Raw genomic sequence first — 12,464 nt, forward strand, 5'->3', positions numbered from 1 at the left:
ACTCTCATGATCCCAGGGCCAGGTCTTTTATCTGCTACTGGTGGTGAGGGTCAAGAGGGGAGGAGTATATCTCTTCCTAATCCATGCCACCTCATGGGAGACCAGTGGTAGGCTCAGCTCTCCTCAGGGCAGCTCACACACAACTTCTGTAATGTGTTTGGTTGCTCTCTGTTCTCCCAAGTACTGTGGGTGACTGAGAGCAGGTGTCAACTCTCTTGCTCTTATGCACCAGGGCCAGATTTTCCATGATGGCCAGGTAAGATGTAGAGCCAACCCTACACAGCCTCTGACATCAATTTATCTCCTTGCAGCAGCCCAGCCCAGGGATATCTCTTGACCTTTGATGTTATCAGACCCCCACTGCTTCAGGGTTATAGATCCAGATGTGGTCCTAGGTGGTAGCTCAGGCCATTACCCCACCATGGTCCCATCTGGCATCACCAGATACTCACATCAGGCTGTTCCTCACTACCCTTGACTCTCCAGTTTTGCCTCCCTTCATTGCACCTACATCCTTCGGTTTCTCTCTTTTCCATTTCTCCACCACTTACTTGTTCCTCTTAGTGGCACTCAGGGTCTCTGAGTATATGAGATCATCTCAGGAGTAGACTGAGGAGTGCTATGCCCTTCTTGTGCATTATGGCACTGAACAGGGGTCATCTAGGGCATGGTCTGTCCCCTACCCTAGGCATGTAAGGCACAAGACTGGTGATAACCTTAGACTAGTTCCCTGTCCAGACCCTCTGGAGACTGACTCCTGGTCCATCTTAGACTTGCTTTATTCAGGGGATGTTAGGCTGCTAATCACTCTGATGTTCATGGGTCAGAACACTGAGCATAGACATAGTCACTCTCCTCCCTGCCACCTATTGACACACATATGACACAGCGGCCACACCTGCAAAGCCTCTAGGGGCAGTGAAGCTATTTTTATAAAAAAGGCAAATAGTCAATAGGTCTATTGGTTTAGAGGCAACAGATATTTACTTTTACACAGTAGTCTGATATAGAAGCAAAGGAACTGATTTGAGGACATAAAAACATTAAAAATGATTACATTAATAAGCATCGATGCTAGCTGATCACTGGTTCAGAGTAGATGGCTTGTGCCCCTCTGAAATCCTAACATGGAAACTCTGTCCCCCTTGGGGATAATACTAGAAAAATCACACTCCAAGGTCACAACATGACATGAAAGTCTTGAGAATTAGGTACATCATCTCTGAATGAACACAGATCCAGAAGTCCTCTACTGTATGTGTGTTGGGGGCCTCATATCAGCTGGTGGATGCTACCTGTTTGGTGGTCCATTGTTTGAGAGATCTCGGAGGTCCAGATTAATTGAGACTACAGGTCCTCCTACAGGGTCACCCTTCTCAGCTTCTTTCAGCCTTCCCTAATTCAACAACAGGAGTCAGCTGCTTCTGTCCATTGTTTGGGTGCAAATATCTGCATCTGACTCTTCAGCTGCTTGTTGGTTATAAATAGGTCCCCCCTTTTTTTTTGTGAGCACTCCATAGCCTCAGTAATAGTGTCAGGCCTTGGGACCTCCCTTGAGCTGGATCCCACTTTGGTCCTGTCCCTGGACCTTCTTTTCCTCAGGCTCCTCTCAATTTCCATCCCTGCAATTCTTTCAGACAGAAACAACTATGATCAGAGGTGTGACTATGGGATGGCAAGCCCATTCCTCACTTGATGTTCTATCTTCCTGCTGGAGGTGGGCTCTATAAGTTCCCTCTCCCTACTGTCAGACATTTCATCAAAGTTTTCCACCCCCCATGAGTCCTGGGAGTTTCTCCCCTCCCAGGTGCATTCTGGGGGGTCCCCCCAAACTCCTATTTCCTGAGGCTGCCTGTTTGCATTCTTTCTGCTGGCTCTCAGGGCTTCAGTCCTATTCTCTCACCCAATACCAGATCAGGTTACCCTCTACCCACCACTGCCCCCTCACCCCATCCACTTTCCTTCCCAATTCCCTCCCTCCCTCTCCCCAGTTGTGATTGCTTTCTTCTCTCTCCTAAGTGAGACTGAGGGGTCTTCCCTTGGGCATTTCAGCTTGTTGAGTGTTTTGATTTTTGTTGACTCATCTTGTATGTCTGTATTGGTCTTTTCTTTTCTTTTCTCTTCTTTTTCTTTTCTTTTCTTTTCTTTTCTTTTTCTTTCTTTTTTTTTGGGGGGGGGGCTAATATCAACTTATTAGTGATTACATACCATGCATGTCCTTTTGGGTCTGAGTTACCTCACTCAGGATGATATTTTCTGGTTCATCCATTTTCCTGCAGAAGCCAGGATGTCCTCATTCTTAATCCCCGAGTAGTACTCCATTGTGTAAATGAACCACATTTTCTGTATCCATTCTCTGTCAAGGGACATCTAGCTTGTTTTCAGCTTCTGGCTATAACAAATAAGGCCGCTATGAACATAGTGGAACAGGTGCCCTGTGACATGGTGGGGCATCTTTTGGGTATATTCCCAATAGTGGTATAGTTGGGTCAGTTGGTGGGGGGGTGTATGGAGGAGGTATGGGATGTAGAGCAGTTAGAGGATGGATGGGGAGGGGTGGGAAATAGGATATGGAGCGTAAAAAATGAATTACAAATAAAATTAAATTAAATTAAAAAAAGAGACTTGGAAGCCCCAGGGAGTTTAGAGGTCAGGTGGGGTGGGGAGTGGGGACATCCACGTGGAGACAGGGGTATGGAAAGGAGGTATGAGATGTGGAATAGTCAGAGGGTGGACAGTGGTGGGAGGAGGGGAAATAAAATATGGAGTGTAAATAAATAAATATCGACAATGAAAAAAATAGAAATGCTCAACGTCCTTAGTCATCATCAAAACAACCTTGAGATTCTACCTCACACCAGTCAGAATGGCTAAGATCAAAAATTCAGGTGACAGCAGATGCTGGCGAGGATGTGGAGAAAGAGGAACATTCCTCCATTGTTGGTGGGATTGCAAGCTTGTACAACCACTCTGGAAATCAGTCTGGCGGTTCCTCAGAAAATTGGACATAGTACTACCAGAAGACCCAGCTATACCACTCCAGGGCATATACCAGAAGATGCTCCAACATGTAATACGGACATATGTTCCACTAAGTTCATAGCAGCCTTATTTATAATAGCCAGAACCTGGAAAGAAACCAGATGTCTCTCAACATGTGGTACATTTACACAATGAAGTACTATTCATCAATGAAAAACAAATAATTTATGAAATTATTAGGCAAATGGATAGATCTGGAGGATATCATCCTGAGTGAGATAGCCCAATTACAAGAGAACACACATGGTATACACTCACTGATATGTGCATATTAGTCCAGAAGCTTGGGATACTCAAGATACAATTCACAGACCAAATGAAGCTCAAGAAGAAGGAAGACCAAAGTATGGATATTTTGGTCCTTCTTATAAGGGGGAACAATATACCTATGGGAGGAGATACAGGGACAAAGTGTGGAGCAGAGACTGATGGAAAGACCATCTAGAGACTGCCCTACCTGGGGATCCATCCCATATACAATCACCAAACCCAGACACTATTGTGGATGCTGACAGAATACTTATAGACAGGGTCAACATAACTCTGTATCTAAAATTTCAAAATGAATAGTGTAATTGTTTGGCCTGATGCTGCTTGTATTCTGATGCTAATTTGGGCACTCAAAATTGGTTGTCTCAGAGAAGAGGGTTCTCACATAGACTCTAACTAAGTGACCTTGCATCTAGTTAACTGTAATTGGTAAATAAAGATATCATAATCTAATAGCTGGGCAGAAGAAACATCTGTGGGTTTAGGTTTTCAGGCTTGGGACCATGAGGAGAACGAACATACATGAGAGAAGAAAGGAGAAGTCGCCATGGGCTGAGTCATGGCAACGTGACCATGTAGGCTGGTCAAGTGGAACAGCCCAGATGAAACATAGTAAATAGTAAATAATAACTTGGGGTTATCAATAGGAAACTAGACTCCAACAGCAAGGAGGGTAGGCAGCTGCCCAGCTATTGTGCTGCTTCAGGCATCTTGTAAATTGAAAGGCTGTGAGTGTATTCCTCATTCGGGAACTCAATAACCAAAGGCGGGGTAGAAACCCAGGGCAAGGATTTTAATATTTTCTACTATGAAACAGGATGCAGTCTCAACAGAAAAATGAAACTATTTTTATGATTGAAATTCCTGAAAGTTCTGGGTCTACTTGATATATCAACAACAACAACAACAAAAAATCCACTACCTAGCAGCAAGAAATATGGCAAAAAGCAAAGGTGTTTCAGGAATCTAACAAACCAACCCCTTGGAGATCAATGGCAAACATTTCTTTTTATTAGTTTATATTAATTATACAAAATCATGGATTTATTCTGACACTTAGTTATGTTTTTAACTCTCTTTGACACATTTACCTTACTTTTCTCTCTCTCTTTGGTCCCCACAAAGACCTTCGCTTCATGTTGTGACCTTGGAGTGTGATATTCTAGTACTATCCCCAAGGGGGACAGTTTCCATGTTAGAATTTCAGAGGGGCACAAGCATCTACTCTGAAGCAGTGATCAGCTAGCATCCATGCTTATTAATATAATCCTCTTTTTAATGTTTTTTTTCTCCTCAAATCTGTTCCTTTGCTTCTATATCAGACTACTGTGTAGAAGTAAAAATCTATTGCTTCTAAACCAATCAACCTATTGACTATTTGCCTTTTTTATAAAAATAACTTCACTGCCCCTAGAGACCTTGCAGATGTGATCACTGTGTTATATGTGTATCAATAGGTGTCAGAGAGGAGAGTGACCATGTCTATGCTCAGTGTTCTGACCCATGAACATCAGAGTGATTAGCAGCCTAACATCCCCTGAATAAAGCAAGTCTAAGATGGACCAGGAGTCAGTCTCCAGAGGGCCTGGACAGGGAACTAGTCTAAGGTTATCACCAGTCTTGTGCCTTACATGCCTAGGGTAGGGGACAGACCATGCCCTAGATGACCCCTGTTCAGTGCCATAATGCACAAGAAGGGCATAGCACTCCTCAGTCTACTCCTGAGATGATCTCATATACTCAGAGACCCTGAGTGCCACTAAGAGGAACAAGTAAGTGGTGGAGAAATGGAAGAGAGAGAAACTAAAGGATGTAGATGCAATGAAGGGAGACAGAACTAGAGAGTCAAAGATAGTGAAGAACTGCCTGATGTGAGTATCTGGTGATGCCAGATGGGACCATGGTGGGGTCCTGGCCTGAGCTACCACCTAGGTAGCCACATCTGGGTCTATAGCCCTGCAGCAGCAGGGGTCTGATAACATCCAAGGTCAGGAGATATCCCTGGTCTGGGCTGCTGCAAGGAGATAAATTGATGTCTGAGGGCTGTGTAGGATTGGCTCTGCCAGTGCATGACAATGTTTATTGTCATCCATTCGACTGAGCACAGCATTCCTAATGAAGGAGCTAGAGAAAGGACCGAAGAAGCTGAAGGAGCTTGCAGCCCCATAGGAAGAACAACAATATGAGCTAACCAGTAGCTGCAGAGCTCCCAGGGACTAAAACACCAACCAAAGGGTATACATGGTGGGGACTCATGGCTCCAGCTGCATATGTAGCAGAGGATGGCCTTGTCGGTCATCAATGAGAGGAGAGACCTTTGGTCCTGAGAGGGCTTGATGCCCCAATGTAGGGGAATGCCAGGACAGGAAAGCAGGAGTGGGTGGATTCGTGAGCATGGGGAGGGGAGAGGGGGGGATAGGAGATTTTCAGAGGGAAATCCAAGAAAGGGGATAACATTTGAAATGTAAATAAAGAAAATATCTAATAATAAAAAAATAAGTATTCTGTCTCACATCCAGAAAGAATTTTACCAGTTACTTAGACAGCTCTTATCTAGTGAAGTCCCTACATGAAAGTAACCACTTTATATCTCCATGAATGGAAATAAAGTCCTTAGAAGAAATTCGAAGGAACCCCTCACCTACCATACTGTATGGCTACTCAGTGAGCAGACAATCTCAGTTATCCATGTGACAAACCATGGTTGAACTCTGCAATCTGCTGATGCCCAGAGACTGACTCCTCCAGCCTCCAGAATTGCAAAATATTAATGTCTGTTACATACAAGCCACTTACTTCTTGGGAGCATTTTGTTTTAGCAGCTTTCACAGACTGGATCAGTAATGTATACAGTAGTCTCCCACTTTCTAATCTGTCTACACTGTCATAAGATGGTAAAACTTGGATTTTGGAAAATTTTATTTTAGCAATACCTGTCACAATAATGGGATGAGACCAGTGAGATAAGCCATGATCTGAGGTATGGGAAATGGGTGCTGCAGCTCAGTATGGCCTGACAGAGTTAGGCAGGAACCAAAGGCACGCATGACCCTACCAAGACACAAAACTTACTCTATGAGTTACAGTTATCAGCTGCCTTAGCTCTTCCCTTCTGGCCCAGACACTAAGGTTCTGGGGTGTCAAACTGACACAGAGTCCTTGATAGAAAGAATCTTAATGGGTTATTTTGGAAACCCATCACATCCATGGATCACACCATTGAGTGCCAGCCTGGCTTATTTGAGTGGTTTCCACAAGTGCTTGTGAGCCTCAGAGTTTGTAACTGTCTGTAGATTCTGCTCTCCTTGCAATATCCAGCTACATTTCTGTGATGGGAAGACTTACAGAGAAATGAAACACACTGGAAAAGCATTGAATGCCTAGTTCTTTCTCCTTGAACATCTCAGAAGTTAAGACAGTATTCCTTGATATCTGCATAGCTATGCTTTCTTTGTCCATCCCATTCTTTCTCTACTTTTTCATTTGTTTTCCTTCCCATGGCTATGTCCCACGATGACCATTGCCTGCCTCCTTTCTTGGGTTTCTTTTTAGCTAGTCTTTCTGGCTTCTACCAAAGAGAGTCTCTACAGTAAGAGAGAGCTGGGCATTTTTTAATTTCTGCCTGGGCCATTTCTGGCCCATGTTGTTCTATAAGGCAGGAGAAAGGGGCGGTTCCTCTGTAAATGCACCTTTCAAGTGCTTAGTCTTCATAGTTTTGAAGGATCTCACCAAGACCTCTCCATTCCTTGTTCATTTGCTTATTCTCCCCCACACTACCCATTTAAGCATCTCTTCCTCTAAGAGGACTGGAAACCCTGACTGAGGTAGTGTCAAACCTAAGAGGTCCTTCACATGTTAATTTTCACATAAAGTGTAATAAAGGGTTTTCCAGAGTTCTATTTCATGGATTGTCCATCTTTGAAATGTATTGTGTCTCACTTAAGTAATTAGAAAAGGAAGACTGGTGTGTAGGTGTTAACCTTTCTTGGCCATTATGCTTTTATGTGGTATATTTGGTATTAAGGAGGCTCAAAGTGTTTACTTCCACTGAGTTTCTTAGTATAACACTAGCGTTTTTGAAATTAATATATCATTAAACCAAGAGGGTGTAACAGAGTAGTCATGACTGTCGACACTTCTAAAAAGAATGAGATAGAAATGAGTAGTGAATTATGAATATTTGATCAGGATCCATGCTTTTAAAGCACTGGAGATGGCAGTCATGTGATGCCAGTCACTGTACTGTAATTACTGTTATATAGCTTTGTTTTTTTGTGCTCACAACCTTCACATATATTCAGGAGAAAACTAATATTTGAAATGTTCTTTTGCATAAAAAAGAAAACTCAAAAGTTGATGAAGGCTCAACTAGAGACTGATTCTGTTTTCTATGATATTTTGTTGGGAATAATATATTTTCAAGTTCCTTTGGAGAAAGGTAATTAAATATATTCATAAAACTGAACACAGATGATGTGAATTTGTATTACAGTTATGAGCCAATTTATCCATTTTCCTCCTTGAATTTCCATTTAAGAGTTTGGAAGTTCTATTGGAACTATAAGAACTAAAGAAGAAATCAGTGATACAGCATATTTTCCTCAAAGGGACTGCGGCTTAGGAGGCACACATGCATAAGAAAGCCATAGAACATTGTGAGGTGGCCCTCAAGCAGGGAGGAAGTGCATTCATTTACACTCTTGTGACTACAACCTGGGTATTTCATGGATAATGTACTTTATGACTGACTTTTACATTCCTAAGTCTCCAGGTGAATCAGTATATGACCCGATATGGGCTAATCAGAGAAGCCTACTCACACGGATGTTTAAGAGTAGCTTATGACTTAGGCCAGATCAATAGCAACTTCCATGAGAATTTAGTTGCAAGAAAAAAAGGGAATTTTTGTTGTTGTTTTGAACTATTGGCTAAGAGCACAGTATGAGCATACAATTTTCTATTGAAAGCCGGATCTACTATATTTATATGTGAACAGAGGATGCTCTCTCTCTCTCTCTCTCTCTCTCTCTCTCTCTCTCTCTCACACACACACACACACACACATGCTCATACATACACAAATTCTTTGAGTAACATGAATTTGTAATAAAAAGGAATACTGTAATTCTTTACACAGGGTGTACTGGAGAGGAAGTCTTCAGCTACTGGCTCTCAACCTGTGAGTCACAGCCCTTTTGGGGATTGCATAGTAAATATTCTGCATATCAGTTATTTTTATTATGAATCATAATAGTTACAAAATTACAGTTATGAAGTAGAGGTGAAATAATTTTATGTTTGGGGATAACCACAGTATAAGGAAGTGTATTAAAGGGTCACAGCATCAGGAAGGTTGAGAAGCACTGACTTCAGCTATCAGACTGTTGCTAACTTCCTCACTACAAAAAAATTACATTTATTTTGTGTGCATGCAGCAGTGAACCATCTCACGAGCCCCTGTTGCCAGCTTCTTGATGTACAGTCGTGGAATCTATTTCAGAGACGTAGCAGAAGAGGTGGAAAAGCCAGATTGGGTTGGTTCTAGAACTCTGTTTCGAAGACTCACTGTAGAGTGCATTGAAAATGCACACTCTGTGTAGCCCTGGCTGCCCTGGAACTCACTCTGTAGACCAGGCTGGCCTCGAACTCAGAAATCTGCCTGCCTCTGCCTCCCGAGTAAAAAAAAAAAAAAGAAAGAAAATGCACACTCTGTAAGTCCTTTCCTTGACATCAAGAACCAACTGATTTGGAGCAAGAGGAAGTGAGGTGTCTAACAAACTCACCCCCTGATTCTGATCCGATCATTCGCAGGCCACAGTTTGTTTCTGACAAGGGATGGGCGATTGTTTGATTAAGTCTGAAGGGCAATCAAGCTGGGAGGAGAGTGCTGTTTGTGGCTGATGGTAATTAGAAGGTTGGGAAAGGACTGAGATTGTAGTGAGAGCTGATGAATTCCATCTAAGTAATTGTTATTCATGTTGGTGTTGAAGCCTCTGGCTTGGAGTTTCATTTGGTGATTTTTGTGTATAAGAAGCTGTTGATATAATGGTACCTTGGTATGAAAACTAGTAGGTGCTTGTCATTGGAATTGTACATGCTTACAGTTTTGGCTGACTTAGAGCAGAGTGAGAGACAAAGGGGAAGGGAACCTAGCAGTCTGTACTGAAGCTGCTGGTTGGGCATTCTTTTCTTTGTTTGAAAAGTATGACTTTCCAAGATTAATCCATTGGCATTGGAATGAGAAGGGTTTTTGCTAGTATGTCACACATGTCCCCAGATTCTCCTAACTTGCTTAACACCGGCTAAAATGTCAATGTTACTAATGAGGGGTTGGAGAAAGGCTCACAGTAGAGGCAAGTGGGTCAAAGCACACAAAGTTCCAGCTAGACCTGAAAAAGAAATTCAGGATGTGGGTTATACAGCAGGGTGCTTATGTTAACAATGGCCTGTGCAGTTGAATCCTGATGGAGGAAAAGATTTCAAATGTTTTCATCACAGCAAATCTAAGTATGTGAGGTGATGATTTGTAAACTAGTTTGGTTTTTATCACCTCATAAAACAAATATACATCAAATTATTACCTCAACATCATAAGCACATACAATTTTATCTATCATATGTACCTAAAAAGATATGTAACAATATCTTTCCAGAACTGGATCCTAATAAAAAACCTTCTTACCAGGCATGCAGAACATTGAGTGGTTGGACAGGAAAGTCTAAATGACTCCCAAAACCAATGTAACCAATTTGGATTATTAACCTAAATATTATTTGAATAATATTTGGATTATTAACCTAAAAAAATTTTGGATTATTAACCTAAATAGTAACCTATTTGGATAACCAATGTAACAGTTGGATGCCTCTCAAAAGTTTAAAGTAAGCCTTTTGGGTAAGACACTGCACTCTTAGGGTACAAGACAGGCAGTTCCTTGTCGTTTAGCTTCCTTGGTTCTAGAAAATACTATGCAAGCTGTCAAGGGAAGAAGCAATTCAACAGGACTACCCAGCAGCAACACAGTCACCACAACAATCACCATCATAGCAAAGTATGGATAAAGGTTCGGCATGTGATCCTCACATGTCTGTGGCAATGAACAGCTATCTACTTGTCCTTAAAGCCCAATGACCATGAGGAAAATGCTGCCTGGTACTGGGAGTCTTGCCAGCTTCCTGGGACTAGTGAGGTCAAAGACAAAAAAATATCTACTACTGCCACTTTGCTAGACCAGTGTAAACCTTACTACATTCAAATTCTTATCCACAGATGAGAATAGCTACATCCTCTTGTTAAAGAAACCTTTAGTTATGGCACATGGAAACCACCACAGAAAAACCCAACTGGACAAAATGAGATCAACAAATCATGGGAGCAAGCACTAAGATACATCTACATCACAGCTCCTACATCTATGGCTTACGGAACATCTTAGAAGAGGGAAGAGAAATTCTTACTTCTTTTAAGCACAGTTTAGTTTTTTATTTTATGTTGTTTTAAAAGGATACATAAAACTTAAATAGGTATGCATCTCAGAATGATATCATGCAATGTTAAATCTATGTATACAGTGTATAATTTTAAAATTGTATAAAACTTATTTCCCTTCAGACATTTATTATTTGTCTAGTCAAATTTTAATTTGCCCAAATAGCCCAAGCAATGTCAATGACTCAGAAAAATCAACACTTTTAAATTATTTTTTAAAATAATGCATTTTTATTTACTTTTTGAGATTTTCATATATTTCTATAATGCATTGTGATCATATTAATTTCCCATCATCTTCCTCCAACTTCCTCTGTAACCTCCCAACGCAGATTCCTCCTGACTTCATATTCTTTTAAAATTATTAGTTAGAACCCTCTGAGCTCAATATTGCTAACCACAGTCTTCCCAAAATGGTTCATCACTGGGACATGGGCAACCTAACACCTAATACACATGTTTTCACTTCAGGATATCTTTGGTTGTTTTGTTAAACAGTGTACTGGCTAGTTTTGTGTCAACTTGACACAGCTGGAGTTATCACAGAGAAAGGAGCTTCAGTTGAGGAAATGCCTCCATGAGATCCAACTGTAAGGCATTTCCTCAATTAGTGACCAAGGGGGAAAGGCCCCTTGTGGGTGGGACCATCTCTGGGCTGGTGGTCTTGGGTTCTATAAGAGAGCAGACTGAGCAAGCCAGGAGAAGCAAGCCAGTAAAGAACATCCCTCCATGGCCACTGCATCAGCTTCTGCCTTCTGACCTGCTTGAGCTCCGGTCCTGACTTCCTTGGTGATGAGCAGCAGTATGGAAGTATTATAAGCTGAATAAACCCTTTCCTCCCCAACTTGTTTCTTGGTCATGATGTTTGTGCAGGAATAGAAACCCTGACTAAGCCACAAATAGGAATGAGAATACTTTCATATAGAGGAGAATATTTTATCCAGACTTCCTTTCTTAGAGCTTGTTTACTCTGACCAGTTTGAGTTGCCTATTCATTTTGTCACCCCAGTGTGTGTCATCCAAATAGTATTTTTGTATTAAAAAAAATCTCCAGCTTCCATTATAAACATACAAGTCAATAAATATTAGTGAATGTATCATATTTTTAACCATCACCACAACACAGTTGTAAAACTATTTTGTCATCCCAAAAGTCAGAGTGCAGGTTATTTGTGGCTCCAGTATCCTGCTTTCTGTATGTGAATCTTCACTTTATGATTACTTCAAACGAATGGAATTGATATGCAGTTTTCATGCCTATTTTCTTTCATTTACTATAATATTTTTAGTTCAAATTGTATGTTGGCAATTATTACACCCCATTTTCATTGCTGACTAAACTATGTGTAAGAGTTTATCATATTTTGTCTTTTGCTATGAACATTGTGTTGTGCTGTTTCATATTAAATGCAATAGTTTTTTTATAGTGATGTGTACTGTGCTGAAATTTTTTTATTTACTGCAAGTTGAATAACATTTTTAATGGATTGTCACATATTTTTCTGATTCTAGTAGATGGATGCTTATTTCAGTTTTAGTTAGTAGACAGTGTTAACTTGTGGGGTTGTGAAAGGCAGCCTTTTTTGGTTGAATGAGGCTTGCTCCAGAGACCCAGTAGGAAACTCTACAAGGTATGGAACAGTGAGCTATGTTCCCAGAGACA

At 41.2% G+C, this 12,464-nt stretch overlaps 2 non-coding genes across 2 annotated transcripts; one reads left to right on the forward strand and one right to left on the reverse strand.

Moving 5' to 3' along the window:
* Window positions 1–788: 788 nt before the first annotated feature.
* On the reverse strand, window positions 789–920 carry Gm23948. The gene has a single exon (XR_003950344.1). It is a non-coding gene; the product is annotated as a small nucleolar RNA SNORA17 (small nucleolar RNA).
* Window positions 921–4,715: 3,795 nt separating this feature from the next.
* On the forward strand, window positions 4,716–4,847 carry Gm22782. Its single transcript, XR_003950356.1, has one exon. It is a non-coding gene; the product is annotated as a small nucleolar RNA SNORA17 (small nucleolar RNA).
* The last annotated feature ends 7,617 nt before the right edge of the window (window positions 4,848–12,464 follow it).

Source organism: Mus musculus, chromosome 12, assembly GCF_000001635.26.
Source record: "Mus musculus strain C57BL/6J chromosome 12, GRCm38.p6 C57BL/6J".
Lineage (NCBI taxonomy): Eukaryota > Metazoa > Chordata > Mammalia > Rodentia > Muridae > Mus > Mus musculus.